Raw genomic sequence first — 14,268 nt, forward strand, 5'->3', positions numbered from 1 at the left:
GCAGATTTCCTTTGCAAGCTTGCTTGGTTGGCCAAAAAGGGCGTATGCGTTTTTTCCTGAATATATTCAGGAAAAAACGCATACGCCCTTTTTGTCCAAGTGCATCATTGTGGACGTTCTGCCTCTTTTCCTATGCTTTACATGCAATTCCTGTCTACCTCCTGAAATCGGTTTCCTGCAATTCTGCCCCGCTTTCAAGTCCTCTTGGCAGCCTTACTTCAATATATTTTTGGACGATAGCTGTCATTTATAACTCTGCAGGTTTGTGAATTACAGTGCCCCTGAGCTCCTTTCTTCAACTCGCTTTCTTGTGAGCTGGCCGCAACACCGCAGGATTGCTTCAGGCCCTAGTGTGGTTCTGGCACGGCATGCTGAGCCTTTGGTTAATTCCTCTTCCTGGTGGGAAATGAGAGTTAAATTTGCCCGTCCACACACCTCCAGCTAGTCTCTCATTGGTTCTCCCTATTCCTGTACATTTTCCGCAGAAATTGCAAACTGGGCCAAACAGGAGTTTAAAGGCACTGACTCTCCAAGTGGGGAGAGTGTTAGTAAAGCGTCTTGAATGTTGCACCCGAGTACCAGGGGACGAAAACTGAGACACATTTGAACACGTTTCCTGATCACACGGTGGATCATACTCTGTGTTCCACATGCATGTTTCAGCTGAAGGAAGAATCCCTTAAACCTGCAGAGTTGAGACCCATGGAATGGGTACCATGCAGTATGACTTCAAAGGGTCTGCATTTGCTCACCGAACCTCACCAATCCTATCACTGCTGCGTTTAAGCAGCCGTACACAGGCTTGATTCTCTTTCGGAGACATAAATACGTAGGTTTTAAGATTATTTCTAGTCAGGTATATTCTTAGGCGTTTAATATGGGGTGTTGAGTCCACTGCGTTGAGCAAGGAGTAGCTCTTGTCTATTACATATTTGGCTTATGGAACGGTATCTGTGCTAATTTCAATCTCTGGTTTCATGCAGCACCCCAACTCACCTTTCCCCTCAATCAAGCATAAGTTGGTTTTCTACATTTGAGACCCTGTTCTGTTTTGTAATTCTGTTCTTGTGTAGCCAAGTTTACCTTCCGTGTAGTAGTAATATCTTCTGGTGTTTCTTTTTCTGTGTGACTTATTTCACTTAGAATCATCATACCTGAATCCACTCATTATCTGCTACGGGCCTGATGACATAGATTTCATTGCTGAGTGATATTGCATTGTACGTAAGTACCACAACTTCTTTATCCATTTTTTGCTTTCTGTGATATTGAACTTGTACCGTAAACGAGGTTCTTGTAAACAGAGCCGTCCCAAACTTTGGGGTGGCTTTGTCTTTTTGATTTTAATTTCCCTAAGCTATACGACCATAAGTGGAAGTGCCCTAGGCTCTGTTGCTTTGTTTTTTAGATGTTTCAGGAAACACCATACACTTCTCCAGAGTGGCTGTTGGCAATTTACATCCCGCCCACCAGCATAACAAGACTCCCAGTTCTCCATGGCCTGTCATGCCTTTCTGGATTTTACACTTTTTTCAGATGGCCCTTTTGACCGGGGGGCAGTGAGACTTCATTTTAGTGCAGATTTCCTTTGCAAGCTTGCTTGGTTGGCCAAAAAGGGCGTATGCGTTTTTTCCTGAATATATTCAGGAAAAAACGCATACGCCCTTTTTGGCCAAGTGCATCATTGTGGACGTTCTGCCTCTTTTCCTATGCTTTACATGCAATTCCCGTCTACCTCCTGAAATCGGTTTCCTGCAATTCTGCCCCGCTTTCAAGTTCTCTTGGCAGCCTTACTTCAATATATTTTTGGACGATAGCTGTCATTTATAACTCTGCAGGTTTGTGAATTACAGTGCCCCTGAGCTCCTTTCTTCAACTCGCTTTCTTGTGAGCTGGCCGCAACACCGCAGGATTGCTTCAGGCCCTAGTGTGGTTCCGGCACGGCACGCTGAACCTTTGGTTAATTCCTCTTCCTGGTGGGAAATGAGAGTTAAATTTGCCCGTCCAGACACCTCCAGCTAGTCTCTCATTGGTTCTCCCTATTCCTGTACATTTTCCGCAGAAATTGCAAACTGGGCCAAACAGGAGTTTAAAGGCACTGACTCTCCAAGTGGGGAGAGTGTTAGTAAAGCGTCTTGAATGTTGCACCCGAGTACCAGGGGACGAAAACTGAGACACATTTGAACACATTTCCCGATCACACGGTGGATCATACTCTGGGTTCCACATGCATGTTTTAGCTGAAGGAAGAATCCCTTAAACCTGGAGAGTTGAGACCCATGGAATGGGTACCATGCAATATGACTTCAAAGGGTCTGCATTTGCTCACCGAACCTCACCAATCCTATCACTGCTGCGTTTATGCCGCCGTACACACGTTTGATTCTCTTTCGGAGACATATAAATCCACAGGTTTTAAGATTCTTACTAGTCAGGTGTATTCTTAGGCGTTTAATATGGGGTGTTGAGTACACTTCGTTTAGCAAGGAGTAGCTCTTGTCTATTACATATTTGGCTTATGGCACGGTATCTCTGCTAATTTCAATCTCTGGTTTCATGCAGCACCCCAACTCACCTTTCCCCTTAAGCAAGCATAAGTTGGTTTTCTACATTTGAGACCCTGTTCTGTTTTGTAATTCAGTTCCTGTGTAGCCAAGTTTACATTCCGTGTAGTAGTGATATCTTATGATCTTTCTTTTCCTGTGTGACTTATTTCACTTAGAATCATCGTACCTAAATCCACTCATTATGCTGCGACGGGCCTGATGACATAGATTTCATTGCTGAGTGATATTGCATTGTACGTAAGTACCACAACTTCTTTATCCATTTTTCGCTTTCTGTGATATTGAACTTGTACCGTAAACGAGGTTCTTGTAAACAGAGCCGGCCCAAACTTTGGGGTGGCTGTGTCTTTCTGATTTTAATTTCCCTAAGCTATAGGACCATAAGTGGAAGTGCCCTAGGCTCTGTTGCTTTGTTTTTTAGATGTTTCAGGAAACACCATACACTTCTCCAGAGTGGCTGTTGGCAATTTACATCCCGCCCACCGGCATAACAAGGCTCCCAGTTCTCCATGGCCTGTCCTGCCTTTCTTGATTTTACACTTTTTTCAGATGGCCCTTTTGACCGTGGGGCAGTGAGACTTCATTGTAGTGCAGATTTCCTTTGCAAGCTTGCTTGGTTGGCTAAAAAGGGCGTATGCGTTTTTTCCTGAATATATTCAGGAAAAAACGCATACGCCCTTTTTGGCCAAGTGCATCATTGTGGACGTTCTGCCTCTTTTCCTATGCTGTACATGCAATTCCCGTCTACCTCCTGAAATCGGTTTCCTGCAATTCTGCCCCGCTTTCAAGTCCTCTTGGCAGCCTTACTTCAATATATTTTTGGACGATAGCTGTCCTTTATAACTCTGCAGGTTTGTGAATTACAGTGCCCCTGAGCTCCTTTCTTCAACTTGCTTTCTTGTGAGCTGGCCGCAACACCGCAGGATTGCTTCAGGCCCTAGTGTGGTTCCGGCACGGCACGCTGAGCCTTTGGTTAATTCCTCTTCCTGGTGGGAAATGAGAGTTAAATTTGCCCGTCCAGACACCTCCAGCTAGTCTCTCTTTGGTTCTCCCTATTCCTGTACATTTTCCGCAGAAATTGCAAACTGGGCCAAACAGGAGTTTAAAGACACTGACTCTCCAAGTGGGGAGAGTGTTAGTAAAGCGTCTTGAATGTTGCACCCGAGTACCAGGGGACGAAAACTGAGACACATTTGAACACGTTTCCCGATCACACGGTGGATCATACTCTGGGTTCCACATGCATGTTTCAGCTGAAGGAAGAATCCCTTAAACCTGGAGAGTTGAGACCCATGGAATGGGGACCATGCAGTATGACTTCAAAGGGTCTGCATTTGCTCACCGAACCTCACCAATCCTATCACTGCTGCATTTATGCAGCCGTACACACGCTTGATTCTCTTTCGGAGACATATAAATCCGTAGGTTTTAAGATTATTTCTAGTCAGGTATATTCTTAGGCGTTTAATATGGGGTGTTGAGTCCACTGCGTTGAGCAAGGAGTAGCTCTTGTCTATTACATATTTGGCTTATGGAACGGTATCTGTGCTAATTTCAATCTCTGGTTTCATGCAGCACCCCAACTCACCTTTCCCCTCAAGCAAGCATAAGTTGGTTTTCTACATTTGAGACCCTGTTCTGTTTTGTAATTCAGTTCTTGTGTAGCCAAGTTTACCTTCCGTGTAGTAGTGATATCTTATGGTGTTTCTTTTTCTGTGTGACTTATTTCACTTAGAATCATCATACCTGAATCCACTCATTATGCTGCTACGGGCCTGATGACATAGATTTCATTACTGAGTGATATTGCATTGTACGTAAGTACCACAACTTCTTTATCCATTTTTCGCTTTCTGTGATATTGAACTTGTACCGTAAACGAGGTTCTTGTAAACAGAGCCGTCCCAAATTTGGGGTGACTGTGTCTTTTTGAATTTAATTTCCCTAAGCTATAGGACCATAAGTGGAAGTGCCCTAGGCTCTGTTGCTTTGTTTTTTAGATGTTTCAGGAAACACCATACACTTCTCCAGAGTGGCTGTTGGCAATTTACATCCCGCCCATCAGCATAACAATGCTCCCAGTTCTCCATGGCCTGTCCTGCCTTTCTGTATTTTACACTTTTTTCAGATGGCCCTTTTGACCGGGGGGCAGTGAGACTTCATTGTAGTGCAGATATCCTTTGCAAGCTTGCTTGGTTGGCCAAAAAGGGCGTATGCGTTTTTTCCTGAATATATTCAGGAAAAAACGCATACGCCCTTTTTGGCCAAGTGCATCATTGTGGACGTTCTGCCTCTTTTCCTATGCTTTACATGCAATTCCAGTCTACCTCCTGAAATCGATTTCCTGCAATTCTGCCCCGCTTTCAAGTCCTCTTGGCAGCCTTACTTCAATATATTTTTGGACGATAGCTGTCATTTATAACTCTGCAGGTTTGTGAATTACAGTGCCCCTGAGCTCCTTTCTTCAACTCGCTTTCTTGTGAGCTGGCCGCAACACCGCAGGATTGCTTCAGGCCCTAGTGTGGTTCCGGCACGGCACGATGAGCCTTTGGTTAATTCCTCTTCCTGGTGGGAAATGAGAGTTAAATTTGCCCGTCCAGACACCTCCAGCTAGTCTCTCTTTCGTTCTCCCTATTCCTGTTCATTTTCCACAGAAATTACAAACTGGGCCAAACAGGAGGTTAAAGGCACTGACTCTCCAAGAGGGGAGAGTGTTAGTAAAGCATCTGGAATGTTGCACCCGAGTACCAGGGGACGAAAACGAGACACATTTGAACACGTTTCCCGATCACACGGTGGATCATACTCTGGGTTCCACATGCATGTTTTAGCTGAAGGAAGAATCCCTTAAACCTGGAGAGTTGAGACCCATGGAATGGGTACCATGCAATATGACTTCAAAGGGTCTGCATTTGCTCACCGAACCTCACCAATCCTATCACTGCTGCGTTTATGCCGCTGTACACACGCTTGGTTCTCTTTCGGAGACAAATAAATCCGTAGGTTTTAAGATTATTTCTAGTCAGGTATATTCTTAGGCGTTTAATATGGGGTGTTGAGTCCACTTCGTTCAGCAAGGAGTAGCTCTTGTCTATTGCATATTTGGCTTATGGAACGGTATCTGTGCTAATTTCAATCTCTGGTTTCATGCAGCACCCCAACTCACCTTTCCCCTTAAGCAAGCATAAGTTGGTTTTCTACATTTGAGACCCTGTTCTGTTTTGTAATTCAGTTCCTTTGTAGCCAAGTTTACATTCCGTGTATTGGTGATATCTTATGATGTTTCTTTTCCTGTGTGACTTATTTCACTTAGAATCATCGTACCTGAATCCACTCATTATGCTGCTACGGGCCTGATGACATAAATTTCATTGCTGAGTGATATTGCATTGTACGTAAGTACCACAACTTCTTTATCCATTTTTCGCTTTCTGTGATATTGAACTTGTACCATAAACGAGGTTCTTGTAAACAGAGCCGTCCCAAACTTTGGGGTGGCTGTGTCTTTTTGATTTTAATTTCCCTAAGCTATAGGACCATAAGTGGAAGTGCCCTAGGCTCTGTTGCTTTGTTTTTTAGATGTTTCAGGAAACACCATACACTTCTCCAGAGTGGCTGCTGGCAATTTACATCCCGCCCATCAGCATAACAAGGCTCCCAGTTCTCCATGGCCTGTCCTGCCTTTCTGGATTTTACACTTTTTTCAGATGGCCCTTTTGACCGGGGGGCAGTGAGACTTCATTGTAGTGCAGATTTCCTTTGCAAGCTTGCTTGGTTGGCCAAAAAGGGCGTATGCGTTTTTTCCTGAATATATTCAGGAAAAAACGCATACGCCCTTTTTGGCCAAGTGCATCATTGTGGACGTTCTGCCTCTTTTCCTATGCTTTACATGCAATTCCAGTGTACCCCCTGAAATCGATTTCCTGCAATTCTGCCCCACTTTCAAGTCCTCTTGGCAGCCTTACTTCAATATATTTTTGGACGATAGCTGTCATTTATAACTCTGCAGGTTTGTGAATTACCGTGCCTCTGAGCTCCTTTCTTCAACTCGCTTTCTTGTGAGCTGGCCGCAACACCGCAGGATTGCTTCAGGCCCTAGTGTAGTTCCGGCACGGCACGCTGAGCCTTTGGTTAATTCCTCTTCCTGGTGGGAAATGAGAGTTAAATTTGCCCGTCCAGACACCTACAGATAGTCTCTCTTTCGTTCTCCCTATTCCTGTTCATTTTTCACAGAAATTACAAACTGGGCCAAACAGGAGGTTAAAGGCACTGACTCTCCAAGTGGGGAGAGTGTTAGTAAAGCATCTGGAATGTTGCACCCGAGTACCAGGGACGAAAACGAGACACATTTGAACACGTTTCCCGATCACACGGTGGATCATACTCTGGGTTCCACATGCATGTTTTAGCTGAAGGAAGAATCCCTTAAACTTGGAGAGTTGAGACCCATGGAATGGGTACCATGCAATATGACTTCAAAGGGTCTGCATTTGCTCACCGAACCTCACCAATCCTATCACTGCTGCGTTTATGCCGCTGTACACACGCTTGATTCTCTTTCGGAGACATATAAATCCGTAGGTTTTAAGATTATTTCTAGTCAGGTATATTCTTAGGCGTTTAATATGGGGTGTTGAGTCCACTTCGTTCAGCAAGGAGTAGCTCTTGTCTATTGCATATTTGGCTTATGGAACGGTATCTGTGCTAATTTCAATCTCTGGTTTCATGCAGCACCCCAACTCACCTTTCCCCTTAAGCAAGCATAAGTTGGTTTTCTACATTTGACACCCTGTTCTGTTTTGTAATTCAGTTCCTGTGTAGCCAAGTTTACATTCCGTGTAGTAGTGATATCTTATGATGTTTCTTTTTCTGTGTGACTTATTTCACTTAGAATCATCGTACCTGAATCCACTCATTATGCTGCTACGGGCCTGATGACATAGATTTCATTGCTGAGTGATATTGCATTGTACGTAAGTACCACAACTTCTTTATCCATTTTTCGCTTTCTGTGATATTGAACTTGTACCGTAAACGAGGTTCTTGTAAACAGAGCCGTCCCAACCTTTGGGGTGGCTGTGTCTTTTTGATTTTAATTTCCCTAAGCTATAGGACCATAAGTGGAAGTGCCCTAGGCTCTGTTGCTTTGTTTTTTAGATGTTTCAGGAAACACCATACACTTCTCCAGAGTGGCTGTTGGCAATTTACATCCCGCCCATCAGCATAACAAGGCTCCCAGTTCTCCATGGCCTGTCCTGCCTTTCTGGATTCTACACTTTTTTCAGATGGCCCTTTTGACCGGGGGGCAGTGAGACTTCATTGTAGTGCAGATTTCCTTTGCAAGCTTGCTTGGTTGGCCAAAAAGGGCGTATGCGTTTTTTCCTGAATATATTCAGGAAAAAACGCATACGCCCTTTTTGGCCAAGTGCATCATTGTGGACGTTCTGCCTCTTTTCCTATGCTTTACATGCAATTCCAGTGTACCCCTGAAATCAATTTCCTGCAATTCTGCCCCGCTTTCAAGTCCTCTTGGCAGCCTTACTTCAATATATTTTTGGACGATAGCTGTCATTTATAACTCTGCAGGTTTGTGAATTACAGTGCCCCTGAGCTCGTTTCTTCAACTCGCTTTCTTGTGTGCTGTCCGCAACACCGCAGGATTGCTTCAGGCCCTAGTGTAGTTCCGGCACGGCACGCTGAGCCTTTGGTTAATTCCTCTTCCTGGTGGGAAATGAGAGTTAAATTTGCCCGTCCAGACACCTCCAGCTAGTCTCTCTTTGGTTCTCCCTATTCCTGTACATTTTCCGCAGAAATTGCAAACTGGGCCAAACAGGAGTTTAAAGACACTGACTCTCCAAGTGGGGAGACTGTTAGTAAAGCGTCTTGAATGTTGCACCCGAGTACCAGGGGACGAAAACTGAGACACATTTGAACACGTTTCCCGATCACACGGTGGATCATACTCTGTGTTCCACATGCATGTTTCAGCTGAAGGAAGAATCCCTTAAACCTGGAGAGTTGAGACCCATGGAATGGGGACCATGCAGTATGACTACAAAGGGTCTGCATTTGCTCAACGAACCTCACCAATCCTATCACTGCTGCGTTTATGCCGCTGTACACACGCTTGATTCTCTTTCGGAGACATATAAATCCGTAGGTTTTAAGATTATTTCTAGTCAGGTATATTCTTAGGCGTTTAATATGGGGTGTTGAGTCCACTTCGTTGAGCAAGGAGTAGCTCTTGTCTATTACATATTTGGCTTATGGAACGGTATCTGTGCTAATTTCAATCTCTGGTTTCATGCAGCACCCCAACTCACCTTTCCCCTCAAGCAAGCATAAGTTGGTTTTCTACATTTGAGACCCTGTTCTGTTTTGTAATTCAGTTCTTGTGTAGCCAAGTTTACTTTCCGTGTAGTAGTGATATCTTATGGTGTTTCTTTTTCTGTGTGACTTATTCCACTTAGAATCATCATACCTGAATCCACTCATTATGCTGCTACGGGCCTGATGACATAGATTTCATTGCTGAGTGATATTGCATTGTACGTAAGTACCACAACTTCTTTATCCATTTTTCGCTTTCTGTGATATTGAACTTGTACCGTAAACGAGGTTCTTGTAAACAGAGCCGTCCCAAACTTTGGGGTGGCTGTGTCTTTTTGATTTTAATTTCCCTAAGCTATAGGACCATAAGTGGAAGTGCCCTAGGCTCTGTTGCTTTGTTTTTTAGATGTTTCAGGAAACACCATACACTTCTCCAGAGTGGCTGTTGGCAATTTACATCCCGCCCACCAGCATAACAAGGCTCCCAGTTCTCCATGGCCTGTCCTGCCTTTCTGGATTTTACACTTTTTTCAGATGGCCCTTTTGACCGGGGGGCAGTGAGACTTCATTGTAGTGCAGATTTCCTTTGCAAGCTTTCTTGGTTGGCCAAAAAGGGCGTATGCGTTTTTTTCTGAATATATTCAGGAAAAAACGCATACGCCCTTTTTGGCCAAGTGCATCATTGTGGACGTTCTGCCTCTTTTCCTATGCTTTACATGCAATTCCCGTCTACCTCCTGAAATCGGTTTCCTGCAATTCTGCCCCGCTTTCAAGTCCTCTTGGCAGCCTTACTTCAATATATTTTTGGACGATAGCTGTCATTTATAACTCTGCAGGTTTGTGAATTACAGTGCCCCTGAGCTCCTTTCTTCAACTCGCTTTCTTGTGAGCTGGCCGCAACACCGCAGGATTGCTTCAGGCCCTAGTGTGGTTCCGGCACGGCACGCTGAGCCTTTGGTTAATTCCTCTTTCTGGTGGGAAATGAGAGTTAAATTTGCCCGTCCAGACACCTCCGCTAGTTTCTCATTGGTTCTCCCTATTCCTGTACATTTTCCGCAGAAATTGCAAACTGGGCCATACAGGAGGTTAAAGGCACTGACTCTCCAAGTGGGGAGAGTGTTAGTAAAGCGTCTGGAGTGTTGCACCCGAGTACGAGGGGACGAAAACTGAGACACATTTGAACACGTTTCCTGATCACACGGTGGATCATAATCTGTGTTCCACATGCATGTTTTAGCTGAAGGAAGAATCCCTTAAACCTGGAGAGTTGAGACCCATGGAATGGGTACCATGCAATATGACTTCAAAGGGTCTGCATTTGCTCACCGAACCTCACCAATCCTATCACTGCTGCGTTTATGCCGCTGTACACACGCTTGATTCTCTTTCGGAGACATATAAATCCGTAGTTTTTAAGATTATTTCTAGTCAGGTGTATTCTTAAGCGTTTAATATGGGGTGTTGAGTCCACTTCGTTGAGCAAGGAGTAGCTCTTGTCTATTACATATTTGGCTTATGGAACGGTATCTGTGCTAATTTCAATCTCTGGTTTCATGCAGCACCCCAACTCACCTTTCCCCTTAAGCAAGCATAAGTTGGTTTTCTACATTTGAGACCCTGTTCTGTTTTGTAATTCAGTTCTTGTGTAGCCAAGTTTACCTTCCGTGTAGTAGTGATATCTTATGGTGTTTCTTTTTCTGTGTGACTTATTTCACTTAGAATCATCGTACCTGAATCCACTCATTATGCTGCTACGGGCCTGATGACATAGATTTCATTGCTGAGTGATATTACATTGTACGTAAGTACCACAACTTCTTTATCCATTTTTTGCTTTCTGTGATATTGAACTTGTACCGTAAACGAGGTTCTTGTAAACAGAGCCGTCCCAAACTTTGGGGTGGCTGTGTCTTTTTGATTTTAATTTCCCTAAGCTATAGGACCATAAGTGGAAGTGCCCTAGGCTCTGTTGCTTTGTTTTTTAGATGTTTCAGGAAACACCATACACTTCTCCAGAGTGGCTGTTGGCAATTTACATCCCGCCCACCAGCATAACAAGGCTCCCAGTTCTCCATGGCCTGTCCTGCCTTTCTGGATTTTACACTTTTTTCAAATGGCCCTTTTGACCGGGGGGCAGTGAGACTTCATTGTAGTGCAGATTTCCTTTGCAAGCTTGCTTGGTTGGCCAAAAAGGGCGTATGCGTTTTTTCCTGAATATATTCAGGAAAAAACGCATACGCCCTTTTTGGCCAAGTGCATCATTGTGGACGTTCTGCCTCTTTTCCTATGCTTTACATGCAATTCCCGTCTACCTCCTGAAATCGGTTTCCTGCAATTCTGCCCCGCTTTCAAGTCCTCTTGGCAGCCTTACTTCAATATATTTTTGGACGATAGCTGTCATTTATAACTCTGTAGGTTTGTGAATTACAGTGCCCCTGAGCTCGTTTCTTCAACTCGCTTTCTTGTGAGCTGTCCGCAACACCGCAGGATTGCTTCAGGCCCTAGTGTAGTTCCGGCACGGCACGCTGAGCCTTTGGTTAATTCCTCTTCCTGGTGGGAAATGAGAGTTAAATTTGCCCGTCCAGACACCTCCAGCTAGTCTCTCTTTCGTTCTCCCTATTCCTGTTCATTTTCCACAGAAATTACAAACTGGGCGAAACAGGAGGTTAAAGGCACTGACTCTCCAAGTGGGGAGAGTGTTAGTAAAGCATCTGGAATGTTGCACCCGAGTACCAGGGACGAAAACGAGACACATTTGAACACGTTTCCCGATCACACGGTGGATCATACTCTGGGTTCCACATGCATGTTTTAGCTGAAGGAAGAATCCCTTAAACCTGGAGAGTTGAGACCCATGGAATGGGTACCATGCAATATGACTTCAAAGGGTCTGCATTTGCTCACCGAACCTCACCAATCCTATCACTGCTACGTTTATGCCGCTGTACACACGCTTGATTCTCTTTCGGAGACATATAAATCCGTAGGTTTTAAGATTATTTCTAGTCAGGTATATTCTTAGGCGTTTAATATGGGGTGTTGAGTCCACTTCGTTGAGCAAGGAGTAGCTCTTGTCTATTGCATATTTGGCTTATGGAACGGTATCTGTGCTAATTTCAATCTCTGGTTTCATGCAGCACCCCAACTCACCTTTCCCCTTAAGCAAGCATAAGTTGGTTTTCTACATTTGAGAACCTGTTCTGTTTTCTAATTCAGTTCCTGTGTAGGCAAGTTTACATTCCGTGTATTGGTGATAACTTATGATGTTTCTTTTTCTGTGTGACTTATTTCACTTAGAATCATCGTACCTGAATCCACTCATTATGCTGCTACGGGCCTGATGACATAGATTTCATTGCTGAGTGATATTACATTGTACGTAAGTACCACAACTTCTTTATCCATTTTTTGCTTTCTGTGATATTGAACTTGTACCGTAAACGAGGTTCTTGTAAACAGAGCCGTCCCAAACTTTGGGGTGGCTGTGTCTTTTTGATTTTAATTTCCCTAAGCTATAGGACCATAAGTGGAAGTGCCCTAGGCTCTGTTGCTTTGTTTTTTAGATGTTTCAGGAAACACCATACACTTCTCCAGAGTGGCTGTTGGCAATTTACATCCCGCCCACCAGCATAACAAGGCTCCCAGTTCTCCATGGCCTGTCCTGCCTTTCTGGATTTTACACTTTTTTCAGATGGCCCTTTTGACCGGGGGGCAGTGAGACTTCATTGTAGTGCAGATTTCCTTTGCAAGCTTTCTTGGTTGGCCAAAAAGGGCGTATGCGTTTTTTCCTGAATATATTCAGGAAAAAACGCATACGCCCTTTTTGGCCAAGTGCATCATTGTGGACGTTCTGCCTCTTTTCCTATGCTTTACATGCAATTCCTGTCTACCTCCTGAAATCGGTTTCCTGCAATTCTGCCCCACTTTCAAGTCCTCTTGGCAGCCTTACTTCAATATATTTTTGGACGATAGCTGTCATTTATAACTCTGCAGGTTTGAGAATTACAGTGCCCCTGAGCTCCTTTCTTCAACTCGCTTTCTTGTGACCTGGCCGCAACACCGCAGGATTGCTTCAGGCCCTAGTGTGGTTCCGGCACGGCATGCTGAGCCTTTGGTTAATTCCTCTTTCTGGTGGGAAATGAGAGTTAAATTTGCCCGTCCAGACACCTCCAGCTAGTTTCTCATTGGTTCTCCCTATTCCTGTACATTTTCCGCAGAAATTGCAAACTGGGCCATACAGGAGGTTAAAGGCACTGACTCTCCAAGTGGGGAGAGTGTTAGTAGAGCGTCTGGAGTGTTGCACCCGAGTACCAGGGGACGAAAACTGAGACACATTTGAACACGTTTCCTGATCACACGGTGGATCATAATCTGTGTTCCACATGCATGTTTTAGCTGAAGGAAGAATCCCTTAAACCTGGAGAGTTGAGACCCATGGAATGGGTACCATGCAATATGACTTCAAAGGGTCTGCATTTGCTCACCGAACCTCACCAATCCTATCACTGCTGCGTTTATGCCGCTGTACACACGCTTGATTCTCTTTCGGAGACATATAAATCCGTAGTTTTTAAGATTATTTCTAGTCAGGTGTATTCTTAAGCGTTTAATATGGGGTGTTGAGTCCACTTCGTTGAGCAAGGAGTAGCTCTTTTCTATTACATATTTGGCTTATGGAACGGTATCTGTGCTAATTTCAATCTCTGGTTTCATGCAGCACCCCAACTCACCTTTTCCCTGAAGCAAGCATAAGTTGGTTTTCTACATTTGAGACCCTGTTCTGTTTTGTAATTCAGTTCTTGTGTAGCCAAGTTTTCCTTCCGTGTAGTAGTGATATCTTATGGTGTTTCTTTTCCTGTGTGACTTATTTCACTTAGAATCATCATACCTGAATCCACTCATTATGCTGCTACGGGCCTGATGACATAAATTTCATTGCTGAGTGATATTGCATTGTACGTAAGTACCACAACTTCTGTATCCATTTTTCACTTTCTGTGATATTGAACTTGTACAGTAAACGAGGTTCTTGTAAACAGAGCCGTCCCAACCTTTGGGGTGGCTGTGTCTTTTTGATTTTAATTTCCCTAAGCTATAGGACCATAAGTGGAAGTGCCCTAGGCTCTGTTGCTTTGTTTTTTAGATGTTTTAGGAAACACCATACACTTCTCCAGAGTGGCTGTTGGCAATTTACATCCCGCCCATCAGCATAACAAGGCTCCCAGTTCTCCATGCCAAGTCCTGCCTTTCTGGATATTACACTTTCTTCAGATGGCCCTTTTGACCGGGGGGCAGTGAGACTTCATTGTAGTGTAGATTTCCTTTGCAAGCCTGCTTGGTTGGCGAAAAAGGGCGTATGCGTTTTTTCCTG

Source organism: Leucopleurus acutus (genome assembly GCF_964270905.1).
Source record: "Leucopleurus acutus genome assembly, chromosome: 1".
Taxonomy (NCBI): Eukaryota; Metazoa; Chordata; class Mammalia; order Artiodactyla; family Delphinidae; genus Leucopleurus; species Leucopleurus acutus.